The sequence below is a fragment of the Sciurus vulgaris genome (assembly GCF_902686455.1).
Source record: "Sciurus vulgaris genome assembly, chromosome: 18".
Classification (NCBI taxonomy): Eukaryota; Metazoa; Chordata; class Mammalia; order Rodentia; family Sciuridae; genus Sciurus; species Sciurus vulgaris.
The window spans coordinates 622,607-636,171 of record NC_136479.1 but is presented as its reverse complement, the minus strand read 5'-3'; positions in this window follow the sequence as shown (position 1 = coordinate 636,171).

Genomic DNA, 13,565 nt, shown 5'->3' with positions numbered 1-13,565 from the left:
AGGCTGGGACTGGGGCCGGGGGAAGCACTAGCAGCAACGTGCGAGGCTCTGGGTTCCCTCCTCAGCACCACACAAAGGTGAATAGATAGATAAAGTATTGTGTCCACCTGCAACCATACATATATGGAGAAGAGAAACGCCAATGGAATAAAACTGTGACCCAGGCCTGCTCGGGAGAAGAACGGAATCATCTGGAAGACCACCTTTAGTGCAAGCGAGGCAGAGTCAGTTTCCTGTCATCCTACTCAGGTATGAGTACTTAGTCCGTCAGGGCCAACACTCCACCTGGGAGGTGCAGAGTCTGTCAGACGGCTCTCCTGACGCCGCTCTCCTGGGTCAGCACTCTCACATTGCAGACGCCACTGTGAAACAACCCCGCTTCAGAGGAAGTAAGGCCTCTGCTTGTTCTGAGCCCAACAGGAGTGACCACGGCCCAGGAGCAGACTGGTCAGCCTGAGTGACAGGTTGGAGCAGGGAAGGAGTCAGGTGGGCTGGCATGGTCACGACTTCACAGACTCGCAGGGCCCCGGTAGGGCATCCCGTGGCGCTGCAGCAGGACGGGCGGCCCACTACAGAATCCAGGTGTTGCCTCCAGCACAGCCTCAGCACCAGGCTGTGGAGGCTGGAAGGCCAGGGTTTGGGCGTGTTCCCAGGGTTTTAGGTGACGTCACAGGGTGTTGTTCCCGAGGATGGCCAAGGGCTGTTACACAGGACCAAGGACAGTCCAAGACAACTTTGGCTCTAGTTTTTCTTTTACTTTTGTGGTGCTGGGGATGGTTCCCAGGGCCTCACCGTGCCAGGCAAGCCTCCACCACTGAGCCACACCCCAGCCCCCCAGGCCTTTTCAAATGTGGTTTCAATACAGGGTCTCACTAAGTGGCCCAGGCTGGTCTAACTTGCCACACTCCTGCCTCAACCTCTCAAGAAGGAGGAGAGGAAGCAGAGAAGGAGGGGAGGAGGGAGGAGTGAGGAGAAAGAGGGGGAGGGGGAGGGAGGGGAGGGGAGGGGGAGGGGGAGGGGAGGAGCAGCAGCAGCAGCGCCCAGGCAAGGGTGTGTGGGAGTGGAGACTGCCTTCCTGCTGTGGCTGCGTGGGAGTCACTGACACCAGCTGCTGTGACTCAAGCAGCATCAGCCACCAATATGGCGGTAGTGAACTGCATGTCCTGCACAAGGGGCTTTTCCCTGTGATTTCAGGGTGAATTCTTTAGGAAGCACGACTGAGCTCCCCGCAGACGTTAGACCCCAAAGGGTCATGCTGAATTGTCCAGGCCGACCTCAAGCTTTTGATCATCCTGCCTCAGCCTCCCGCGTAGCAGGGATTACAGGTGTGCACCACTGGACCCAGAATCACATAATTTCATGTGTTACAAAATATCACCTTCTTCTGATTTCTCTTTTTTATTTTTTAATTTTTTTCATACCAAGGATTGCACTCAGAGGCACTTAACCACTGAGCCACATCCTTAGCCCTTTTTTGTATTTTATTTAGAGACAGTGTCTCATTGAGCTGCTTAGTGCCTTACTAATTTGCTGAGGCTGACCTTGAACTCAGGATCCTCCTGCCTCAGTCTCCTGAGCTGCTGGGATTCAGGTGTGCACCAGCCTTCTTCTGATTCTTAGCCATTTGAAAATATAAGAACTGTGCTGGAGTGTGGCTCATTGGTAGGGCGCTCTTGTGTTCAATTCTCAGTACTGCCAAAAAAAACACAAAAAAGTAAAGGACGGAAAAAAGATGTAGGATACATGGGGCACACAGAGAGAGGAGGCTGCAGGGGCTGCACTGACTCCAGACAGACAGACGGCAGGCCAGGGGTCAGGAAGGGCCTCTGGTGAAGAAGAAGGTGTCAGACTGGGAAGAGAAACAGCTGCGCATCAGAGGCTGGCGATCACAGGGAGATGCACCAGCCTCTAGCCAAGGGGCACCTCAGCACCCTTCCCTCAGCAAGCACTAGAGTGACTGGGAGCAGAGTCAGCAGAGGCAAGAGAAGCACCGCTCTGGCGTGGCTGCGCCCAGGCTCAGGGAGCTCCACAGCCACAGCCACTGGTCGTGCCACTGGAGGAGTGAGGGCAAGGCAGACCACAGGCCGCTCTGTGGAGGGAGTCTTCAAGTCAAGAGAGTGGGAGTCACGGAACATTAAACCATCAGTAGCAAAGATTACCTGGGAGGCTGGGCACAGTGGCCACACCTATAACCCCAGCAGCTGGGGAGGCTGAGGCAGGAGGATCTCATGTTCAAGGCCAGCCTCAGCAGTTTAGCAAGGCCCCAGGCAACTTAGTGAGACCCTGTCTCTACATAAAAAAATAAAAAGGGCTGGGGATGTGGCTCAGTGCTTAAGCGCCCCAAGACAAAGCACTTCGAAGAGTGGCACCCCGCACCCAGGGGAAGCGACTGCAGGCAGGCACAGTGGCCTGTGCTGAAACTCACACAGCAGCACTCCTCAAGGAGGCGGATCTGCCTGTACCTAAGTCACAGGTGGATGAGCCCAGCCGTGGCCTGTACAGGTGACCCTCCCTGGGAGGCTGAGGCAGGGGGACAGCCTGAGCCACGAGGCTGCGGCCAGCCTGGGCAGCAGAGCCAGAGCCTTCCTTCCTTGTTGAAGCAGCTAGAGCAGGACAAAGACCGGAAAGGAAGGCTGGAGGGTGCTGGGTGCCTGGGGCTGGCCCGTGACCTGGCACAGGACCTTGACTTGGGCAGCAGCAAGTCACTGTGCTTCAGAGCAGCTGCCAGAGAAGGCTCGAGACCTGACATAGAGAAGCCAGGGAGCCACCTGCTGCACTAAGCCGTGCCCTTGAGAAGTACTGAAATGCCAGCCGGTGCCCGTGCACACGCATGGGTGCCATGCATCGACTGTAGAGAAATACATACTGCCGTGCGTGACTAAAGATTTAAATTTGAAATATGTGACTGAGATCAAGAAACCAGTATCACCATATCCAGGTACAGAATATCTCCAATGACGGAAGGATCCCCCTATTGTCTTCTGAGCCACATCATCCGCTTCCCACCACGGTGTCCCATAGACCAAATGACACTTCCAATCGCTGAGTCACATGGTATGGATTTGTCTCTGTTTGTTCAACTTTTAAAAGCACTTAAAAGTGAGTTTGGGGCTATTATAAATAAACTGCTATGAACATTCATGTGCAGGTTTAAAAAATATGTTAGGTAAAAAAACATTTCTTCAAATGGGAAATACAGAAATGAAAAATGTAAAAATCATGTTGTACATCTTGAATTATATAATTCCTATTGGTCAATTACATCAACAAGACTGAAAAGGATTTTAAAACGACCATAAAAAGAAAGAAAAATCATCTAAATAGAACAAATAAAACAAAAAAAGAAAGAAAAGCAATAGCACAGAGAGCAACTTGTAGCTTTGAGTGGTTACATTGTATAAAAAAGAAAGGTCTGGGGCTGGGGCTTGGGGCTGGGGCTTGGGGCTGGGGCTCCGGCCTGGCACCCTGAGGCACTGGGTTCCACCCTCAGTACCACAGGATCCATTAAAAAAAAAAGTTATTATGTTCACCTACAACTAAAAATATTTTTAAAAATAAAGGTCTGAAATCAACAACTTCAGGCACTACCTCGGGAAACTAGAAAACAGGAGCACAGTTCGAAGGACAATAAATGACACAGATAAACGCAGAGATCGGTGCTGGGGCTGCCCTGGGGCCACGCCTGTTGGTCTAGCCACTGGGCAGAGGCAGGAGGATCCCAAGTTTGAGGCCAGCCTGGGCTGCTCACGCCAGAGGAAGCCAAGTGGGAGGAACAGCAAGGACCAGCCCCACAGGACCAGGGGACTTCCCACAAGGCCCCGCCTTCCTGACAGGCCAGCAGCCATTCATGCGAACATGGAGGGCGGTGGACACGCCTCCTGACTGTGCAGATGGTTTCATGCCTGTGACTTCCTGGACTCTGAGCTGTATGCTGAAGAGGAGGTGTTTATTGCACACCAATCACACCGCAGTAGAACTGAATGACCACTGTCAGCTAGGGGTTGGGACACAGCTCAGTGGTGGGGTACTTGCCTTGCATGTCCACGGGCCTGGGCTCCATCCCCAGCAGCACAAAGGTCAACAGCACAGCAGGGATGGTGAGCATGCAGGAAGCCTCCCGCTCTGCTGCCTGAGAGGGAGACAGGCTGCCTGGCCCCATGGAGATTAACTTGGGGGATCCTCAAACAGCGGAGCTGAGAATTACTACCTGACCCAGCGATTCCAGCAGAACATTCCAGAAGATGAACACGGGGACCCGAGTGGATCCTTGCACACCAGTGTGCAGAGTGTAACCAGGGCTTAGGCCTTTGTAAAGCGTGGCTCTCAGGCCTGCGGATACTGGCGGTAACTGAAAGCAGGAGGAAGCTTCGCGTCTCTGCCCTCATTCTGTGTCTGTATCACCTTAAGCGTTGTGACCTGCTCAGCTCTGCACATGGGTGTGTTGATCATTTGAGGAGTGTTCATCTAAAATCTAGTAACACAAGGGTTATTAGTCCTGAATCTGCTTAACATATCTCCCCACCTTCAGACTGAGGCTAGGTTTGCGGGGATACTTGACAGCCCACCCTTACAGCATTGGACCCCTGCGGCAATCCCCAGAAGTCTCCAGTCATCCGCCCCCCCCCCCCCCCCCCCCCCCGGACCTCGGGTCTGATGAACTTTCTGAGCGGCAAGTGGAACTTGGGGCCTCAAGCAATAAAGACTTCTCCGGAGCCTCCTGGCAGAAGCAGGACTGAGCGTGTGGCCGCCAGGCTACTGTGACCCGGATGCAGATCCCTGCTCAGGCCCGCCCTTCCCCTACTTAGACCTGCAGCTCCGATTCAAGTCCTGGAAAGGTTGGACATTGGCCTTCACTCTGCCTTCCCAGCACGGCCCGGTGCATTGAAGTTCTTTTCCTGCTCCTGACCATTACTTTTCTGTTTGCCCAAGGGCAAGGGGCTGGGCCTGATTTGTAAGGCCTCTGGCCAAGAACTCTACTAACATAGCAGCACTGTTCATAACCACCAAAGGGTAGGGACACCCTGAGTGCCCACCAACAGGTGGACAGCAGAGTGTGGCATGTCCATGCAGAGGGAAGCTGCTCAGTCCTGAGAAGGACCCACGCTCCTACACCTGCTGCATGGCAGGTGGACCCTGTGGACATTCTTCTGTGAAAGAAGCCAGACTCAGAAGCGCAAATACTGCATGGTGCCATTTATGTGAAATGGACAGACTGGGGAAATCCAGAGACAGAGGGCTTAATAGAAGTTGAAGAGACTGGGCTGGATAACACAGATTCACTGTTGAAGGGGTACCTGGCGTCCGACTGGGCTGAGAGTTTGGGAGATGGATATTGGTGAGGGTTAAATGACACTGCGGCAGGACTTAATGCCGCAGCATCGTTCACTGTAAGATGACTTAAGAGAGGGCCAGGGGTGGCTCAGGGGTAGAGGTCCTTGCTTAGTATGTGTGAGGCCCTGGATTCAATCCCCAGCACTGCAAAAAAAATTTTTTTTAAAGAAAGAAAAGAAAAAAACGGGGTAAAGTTCAGACAAATGGTTGCCAGTCTCCAGGTCTGGTAGATGGGCGGTGTGTGGTGACTCCCCTGCCTAGGGCAGCTGGCCTCCTGTGAACCCTCTATCACCGTGCTGGCTGCCATCTTGACGCCTGGGCTAGAGCTGGCCTTTCCACTCTTGAGGAGACAAGCGACTTTGAGGTTGTGGATTCGCACACAGAACAAATCGCCTTCCTCCTCGGGTTTCCGGCATGGCTGAGACTTCCTTCAGGGTCCTCCAGCACAGCTAGGACCTGGAAGAACAGCACTCGGCTGTGCTGGTGCAGACGCCTATGGCGTGCCAGGGTCACCACAGAGGCTAGCAGGCAGCTGGCTCCCTGACAGGACCCACGTTCTCAGAGGCGGGAGCTGCTACTCTGGCCTCCAAATACTGTCCACCCAGAGCAGGGAGGCAGTGAGGTCCTGCTGGACTGGGGTTGGGCCTCTGCGGTTCTCTGGGCCATGAGGAACCCCGGGGTCCTCCTTCCCCCTGAGGGAGCTCCCAGGGTGGCCTAGCCCCATAGTGGCCACCCCTACCCACACTGGGTGCACCGAGGGTGGCCACGCTGACAGAGGTGAGAGGCTCCCACTGATGAGAAGAGTGGGTGCTGTCAGAGCAGGGCCGGGGTTCCACCAGCCGTGATCCCAAAGTCCCAGTAGAGGGCAACCTGGGCAGCTGGGACACCAAGCGTCCCAGGCAAGGCCAAGCAGTGCCCCTGTGAGGGAGGCAGACGAGGGCCACAGCCCAGGCTCCCCACCAGACACCTGCCCCAGAACCTGTGGCCTGTGGTGGCCTGTGCAGCTCCAGCTGCTCTCTCCTGTGCCCAGGAAGGGGGACGGGCCCACTCGAGTAGGCGGGAGTGGGGGCCCAGCCACATGCAGCAGGGCCAGCAGCACCGCCCCTGCTTCCCCTGGACTTCAGCCCACTGCACTGCTGCCCCTGCAGTGGCCACCCTCCCAACAGGCCTGTGCTGGCCTCGCAGAGTCCTTTGCCCCCAGGTCCGCCTTCATCTGGACCCTGGGTGTCCAGGGAGGCAGCGCCTACTCAGCATATGCAAGGGGAGCTGAGGAGTGGTCTCTGCAACAGTGCACAGGCCCCACAGGGCCCAACTGCCATGCCACCACACCCCTTTCCAGCATCCACGGGCTCCAACCAAGCAGGATACCCGCTGCCTGGTGTTCCACAGTCAGCAGAGTGTGCGGTGCTCAGAAAGCCCAGGGGTCCCACACCAGGCCCTGTTCCCCACCACCCTGGACTGGCACCCCAGCCGGCAGGGTGCCGGCAGCCCTGGCACGGCCCTTGCCCACGCCAGGGACTTGCTGAGGAGCGGCCACCGCTGGGCGGCTCGTCAGCTCTTAATGGGGCTGTGCCAGGCCTCCCAGGGCTGTTGCCAGGGAGCGGCCACAGCCGGGCGGCTCATCAGCTCTTAATGGGGCCCGTGCCAGGCCTCCCAGGGACTCTTGCCAGGGCTCCACCTGTTGACAAGATGTGGCGTCCCAGAGGGAAGCACTCTGGGTTGCCATCCCCAGTGGCAGTTCCCCTCCACAGACAGCACCGTCCACACACCCACAGGGGCCGAGCAAGAGGGCGGCAGTGGGCACACATCAGCATCAGGGGAAGGGGCCCATCCAACGTCACTAGCCCCCCAGGCTTTCCAAAGCTGGGGAAGGAGGCTGCCTGGGCCCCTTACAGCACAGGCCGCAGAGATGCCCTCCCATGGGGCCTTCCCGCCTCCCAACCATCGGCACAGGGTCTGGGCCCTCGGTCCACGTGGAAGGGACAGCAGGGGACAGGCATGGGGTGTCCCCATGACCACTGAGGCCCTGACTCGCCCAGAACGTCCTGAGCATGAGTCATAAGGAGAACTCCTTGTTGGCCACCACGTTTCTGTCACTGTAACAAAATTCCTCAGATAACCAAATTAAAAAGGAGACAGACTGTTTTGGCTCACAGTTTTAGACATTTCAGTCCATGTCACTTGGCCCTGTTGCTTGGGGCTTGTGGCAATGTGGCATGTCACAGTGGGAGGGCACAGTGGACAGAGGCCACAGCTCACATGGCTGCCAGAAGGCAGAGAGAGGAAGGAGACAGAGTCCCAGCATCTTCCTGTCACCTCCTCCTGGTACCATGGGCTGGGGACTGGGCCTTCAACACATGGCCTGGGGGGATGTTCCAGGCCCATGCCAAGGAAGCCACCCACACAGCAGACCAACAGTTCAGTACCCAGCTCACAAGGCACGTGGAGCAGCCAGCAGGGAGCTGAGTCCCACAGGTAGGAGCAGCTTCAGCTGACCCAGCCTTGGAGATGCGTGGTGTCCTACAGAGGTGGTCACCCAGGCGGACACTCAAAGCCCCTTCCTCCCTCCTTGCCTGTCCTCTGGAAAGCTCCTGGGCCCCAAATCTAGCACCTTAGGCTGAGCAGGGAGCCCTCATGGGCCTGGACACCTCCTGTCCTCACCGGGCCCCCAGGTAGGCAGCCAGCATCTCTACGTGTGCTCTAGGCAAATCACTTATCCTCTCCAGCTTTTGGGGATGGGGACCTCCACGCACAGCATAGAACACTGGAGAAGGCAGTGCTGAGACTGGATATGGGAGCCAGTGTTTACTTTCAGAACACGGCTCCTGCCCTTGCCTGGCCCCCACCCAGGCAGCCTTCCCTCCTGGTGCCCTGAACGGCACCAGCCTGCCCTCACCTCCGCCCTCGGTCGCACCATGGCCCAGCGCCTGGTGTCGGCAGTGTTCTCCAGTCCCTCAGGAGCATGGCTGCATGGCAAGGGGGGCCTCCCAGGCGTGTCTGCTGGAACCCGTGAGCATGGGCTCATTTAGAAAAAGGGCCTATGTGGACGGGGTCCTGAACAGATAGGTGTTCTGACAAGAGGAGAGAAGACGGGAAGGCAGGGCGCAGAGAGGCAGGCAGGGCACCATGTGGCCACAGCCTGGGCGCCTGGAGCCAGAGTGGGGAGAGGCAGGAAGAGCAGGTCTCCACAACTGTGGGAGGAGGAATTCCTGCTGTTCTGAACACCAGTTTGCGGTCGTTTGTTATCGCAGCCTCCAGACACCAACACGGGGAAAGCACGCAGCCCACAGGAGGGGCTGGGCAGTGCTGTGAGCCCAGTGGACACCCAGAGGCCACACTGCTGGCACTTCCTCCCACCAACCACAGGAAGTGTCCTCTCGCCACCTCCAGAGGCAACCCCAGCCATAGCACCCGTGCCCACCCAGGAAGGGATGCATGCCCTGGGTCACAACATCGCAGCAGTCCCAGGCCCAGCCGTCCTGGCCTGGTGTCCCTACTGGCCCTGGGTCCTCCTTCCATCCTGACGTGTGTCAACCCTGGAATCCCCAGGGCCTAGCTTAGGGACTTGCACAAAGCTCATGGTGAACTCACTAATGACGATGATGAAACAGTTTGCAAAACAGGAGTCCAGGGACCCAGAGGCCTGATGTTGCACAAGAGAGCCAGGGTCTGCAGGGAGGCAAGGCAGCCTAAGACCCTCGAGGAGCCACAAACCCACCTGAGCAGCAGCAGAACCCGCCCTGGGGCCGGGGATCAGAAAGCCCTGGTCCTGTTTTCTGAATCAGGATATAACCCAGCAGTAGACCTGCCTAGCTTGTGTGAGGCCCTGGGTTTGATCCCCAGCATTGCAAAAAACACCCTAAACAACCCAGAACTGGCTGGGGCCACCCGGGTACTCCTCCAGGGACGATCGGCTGGTGTCTGGAGATGGACATCCTGGGTGCTCTTTGGAGTCATCTCTGACTCACACGCTTTCCTTTTTTTTTTTTTTTTCAGTGGGGAGGGTGGTATCGGGCATTAATCTCAGGGGCACTCGACCACTGAGCCACATCCCCAGCCCTATTTTGTATTTTATTTAAAGACAGGGTCTCACTGAGTTGCTTAGCGCCTCACTTTGCTGATGCTGGCTTTGAATTGACAATCCTCCTGCCTCAGCCTCCTGAGTTGCTGAGATTACAGGCCTGTGTCACCACACCTGGCAACTTGCACCCCTGCTTTTTTTTTTTTTATTGTTTGTTCTATTTATTTATTTTTTTATTGTTTGTTCTATTTATTTATACATGACAGCAGAATGCATTTCCACTCACTGTACACAAATACAGTACAATTTTCATTTCTCTGGTTGTACATGATGTAGATTCACACCATTTGTGCACTCATACATGTACCCAGGGTAATGATGTTTGTCTCATTCCACCATCTTTTCCACCCCCTGCCCCCTCCCCTCATTCCCCGCTGTGCAATCCAAAGTTCCTCCATTCTTTCCTTATACCCCCTCTACCCCTGTATGTATCAGCATCCACTTACCAGAGAAAACATTTGGCCTCTGGTTTTTGGGGATTGGCTTATCTTGCTTAGCATGATATTCTCCAACTCTTTCCATTTACCTGCAAATGTCATAATTTTATTCTTCTTTAAGGCTGAGTAATATTCTATTGTGTATATATACCACAGTTTCTTTATCCATTCATCTATTGAAGGGCATCTAGGCTGGTTCCATTATCTAGCTATTGTGAATTGAACTGCTATAAACATTAATGTGGCTGCATCTTTGTAATCTGCTGATTTTAAGTCCTTTGGGTCTTTGAGATTGCTGGGTCAAATGGTGGTTCCTTTCCAAGTTATCTAAAGAGTCTCCATACTGCTTTCCAGAGTGGTTGCACCAATTTGCAGTCCCACCAGCAATGTATGATTGTGCCTTTTCCCCCACATCCTCACCAACATTTATTGTTGCTTATGTTCTGTTTAAAAATATTTTTAGTTGTAGATGAACACAATACCTTTATTTTATTTTTGTGTGGTCTTGAGGATTCAAACTAGTGCCTCACATGTGCGAGGAAAACACTTTACCACTGAGCCACAACCCCAGTCCTGCTTGTATTCTTGATAATAGCCACTCTAATTGGAGTGAGATGAATCTTAGTTTTGATTTGCATTTCTCTAATTACTAGAGATGTTAAACATCTTTTCATATATTTGTTGATTGATTTCATGTCTTTTTCTGTGAAGTGTCTGTTCAGTTCCTTAACCCATTTATTGATTGGGTTATTTGTATTTTTTGGTGTTAAGGTTTTTAAGTTCTTTATATATCCTGGAGATTAGTGTTGCATCTGAATTGCAAGTTGTAAAGATTTTCTCCCATTCTGTAAGTTCTCTCTTCACATTGTTGATTGTTTCCTTTGCTGAGAATTTAGTTCGACTCCATCCCATTTGTTGATTCTTGGTTTTACTTCTTGCGCTTTGGAAGTCTTGTTAAGGAAGTCTGGTCCTAAGCTGACATAATGAAGATTTGGCCTTACTTTTTCTTCTGTCTGGTGCAGGGTCTCTGGTTTAATTCCTAGGTTCATGATCCATTCTGAGTGGAGTTTGGTGCAGGGTGAGAGATGGGGTTCAGTTTCATTTTGTTGCATGTGCATTTCCAGTTTGCCAGCACCATTTGTTGATAGGCTATCTTTTCTCCATTGTATATTTTTGGCACCCTTGTCTAGTGTGAGATAATCATATTTATGTGGGTTTGTCTTTGTATCTTCCATTCTGTACCATTGGTCTACCTGCCTCTTTTGGTGCAATACCATGCTGTTTTTGTTACTGTTGCTCTGTAGCCTAGTTTAAGGTCTGGTATTGTGATGCTTCCTGCTTCACTCTTCCTGCTAAGGATTCCCTTAGCTATTCTAGGTCTCTTATTTTCCAAATGAATTTCATGTTTGCTTTCTCTATTTCTATGAGGTATGTCATTGGAATTTTCATAGGAATTGTATTGAATCTGTATAACACTTTGGTAGTATGACCATCTTGACAATATTAATTCTGCCTGTCCAAGAACATGTGACATCTTTCCATCTTCTAAGGATTTCTTTAATTTCTTTCTTTAGTGTTCTATAGTTGTCAGTGTAGAGATCTTTCTACTCTTTTGTTAGATTGATTCCCAAGTATTTTTTTAAGGCTATTGTGAATGGGGTAGTTTCCCTAATTTCTCTTTCAGAGGATTCATCACTTCTGTATAGAACTGCATTAGATTTATAAGAGTTCATTTCATATCCTACTACTTGAATTCATTTATTAGTTCTAGAAGTTTTCTGGTGGAATTTTTTGGATCTTCTAAATATAGAACATGTCATCAGCAAATAGTGATAGCTTGAGTGCTTTTTTCCTATTCATATCCCTTTAATTTCTTTCATTTAATTGCTCTGGCTAGAGTTTCAAGGACTATGTTGAATAGAAGTGGTGAAAGAGGGCATCCCTATCTTGTACTAGTTTTTAGAGGAAATGCTTTCAATTTTTCTCCATTTAGAATGAACTTGCATGCTTTCTTGAGCAGCTTTATTGAAATATAAACTCACACCCATGCACGTAGCCTATCTAAAGTGCACAATTAAGTCAGGTGTGATGGCACACACCTGTGATCCCAGTGACTCAGGAGGCTGAGGCAGGAGGACCACAAGTTCCAAGTCAGCCTGGGCAGCTTAGCAAGGCCCTGTCTCAAAACAAAATTCATATGATGAGGCTGGCATGTGGCTCAGGGAAGGAGAGGACTCACACAACCTGTACCTTTTGCGACTGGTCCTCTCTGACATAAAATTCCATGGCTTGCCCGTGCTGCACAAGTCAGAACTCCCATCTTTCCCATGGCTTGACGACATTCCTCTGTCTGGATGAACCACCAGTGGCCTTTCCTTTGGCTCATCTGCAGGTGGTATCCAGGTCACGTCCACCTCTGCTCCACCTGTGTTTGCCCTTATAGACTTTGCGGGGAAGACAGACTGAGCCCTCTTTGAGTTTCAACACATCAAACTCTCCCATGGCACTGCCAGAAACCCCAAGGAGACTGCCGTTCACACTCCTGCTAACAGATCCTCAAATCTCAATGGCACCTGCCACTCACACTCGTAACCCAATCCAAGGCACTCAGTGAAACTAAGTTTATTTTGTGTTCTCTTTCTCATAACTGGAAGACTTCTTCAGATTTGGGACCCAGGGGACTGGGGGGTCAGGTGTGGCCTAGAATCCCACCTGGCAGAGTCTCTCACTTCTGAGAAGAAAGCCCCATGGGATTGGGGGAGCATCTGCATGGCTCAGGGAGGCCACCAGCCCCAGGCCTGATGGTGGAACCCTCAGGCAGGCAAGCAAGGGTTGCCAAGCAGAGCAACTGCGGGACTCAGAGCCCAGAGCCCAGGAAGAGGGAAGTGCAGGTTGCCAGCTCCTCAGAAATGAAGGGTTACCATGGATGATCTAGGGCCAAGCCTGCCGAGCACCCACCAGATCAGTCCAGGCATCTGGGGATAATAAGCCAGAGTTAATGCCTGGAATTTTCTGGAAAGTTCCAAAAAAAATTGGTTGTTAAATGTATAACTGGACATGATATGGTTTATAAAGGCTTCACAACTAAGACCCGCAGCCTATAAATTATTTTTTTATTTCTTTTCTTTTTGCAGTGCTGGGAATGGAATTCAGGGCCTTGCTCCTGCGAGGCAAGCGCTCTACTACCGAGCATCAGGCTATAAATTCTTATGCAAAAGAAATGTAGTTTCCTCGGGTTGGTCTCCAAAATATCAGTAACTGGGTCCTGGAGGTCTGTAGAATCAAACCATAGGAACGCCATTGGAGAGGGAGGTTCCCTACCTGTAGATAAATTTTCAGCACTGCCTGAATCTGTAGCAACAGAAACTGGGCACCTACTGTGTTCCTGGTGTAATCCTTGACTCTTGGGCTGCATCAGTGAGCAGAGCACAGCAAAGGCGTGCCTCTGGGCAGCTCTCAGGCCCACACCTGGCTGGTAGGTAAGCAACGGGTAAGTAGATAAATGAGGTGAGGAACCCCTCCACTTCTTTGCGAAGCCGAAGAGACTCTGGCGTCAGAGCCGCGTCGTCTTTGGTCTAGGTTGCGCCCCAGCGCCGCAGCCAGAGAAGGCGCGGAAAATGGAAGCTTGGAACTTTGGGCCCTGAGCATCCACGGGCGAGGGCACGAGAGCCACTGCGCTTGGCCGGCCAGCAGAGGGCGCGCACCACGCGCCGCAA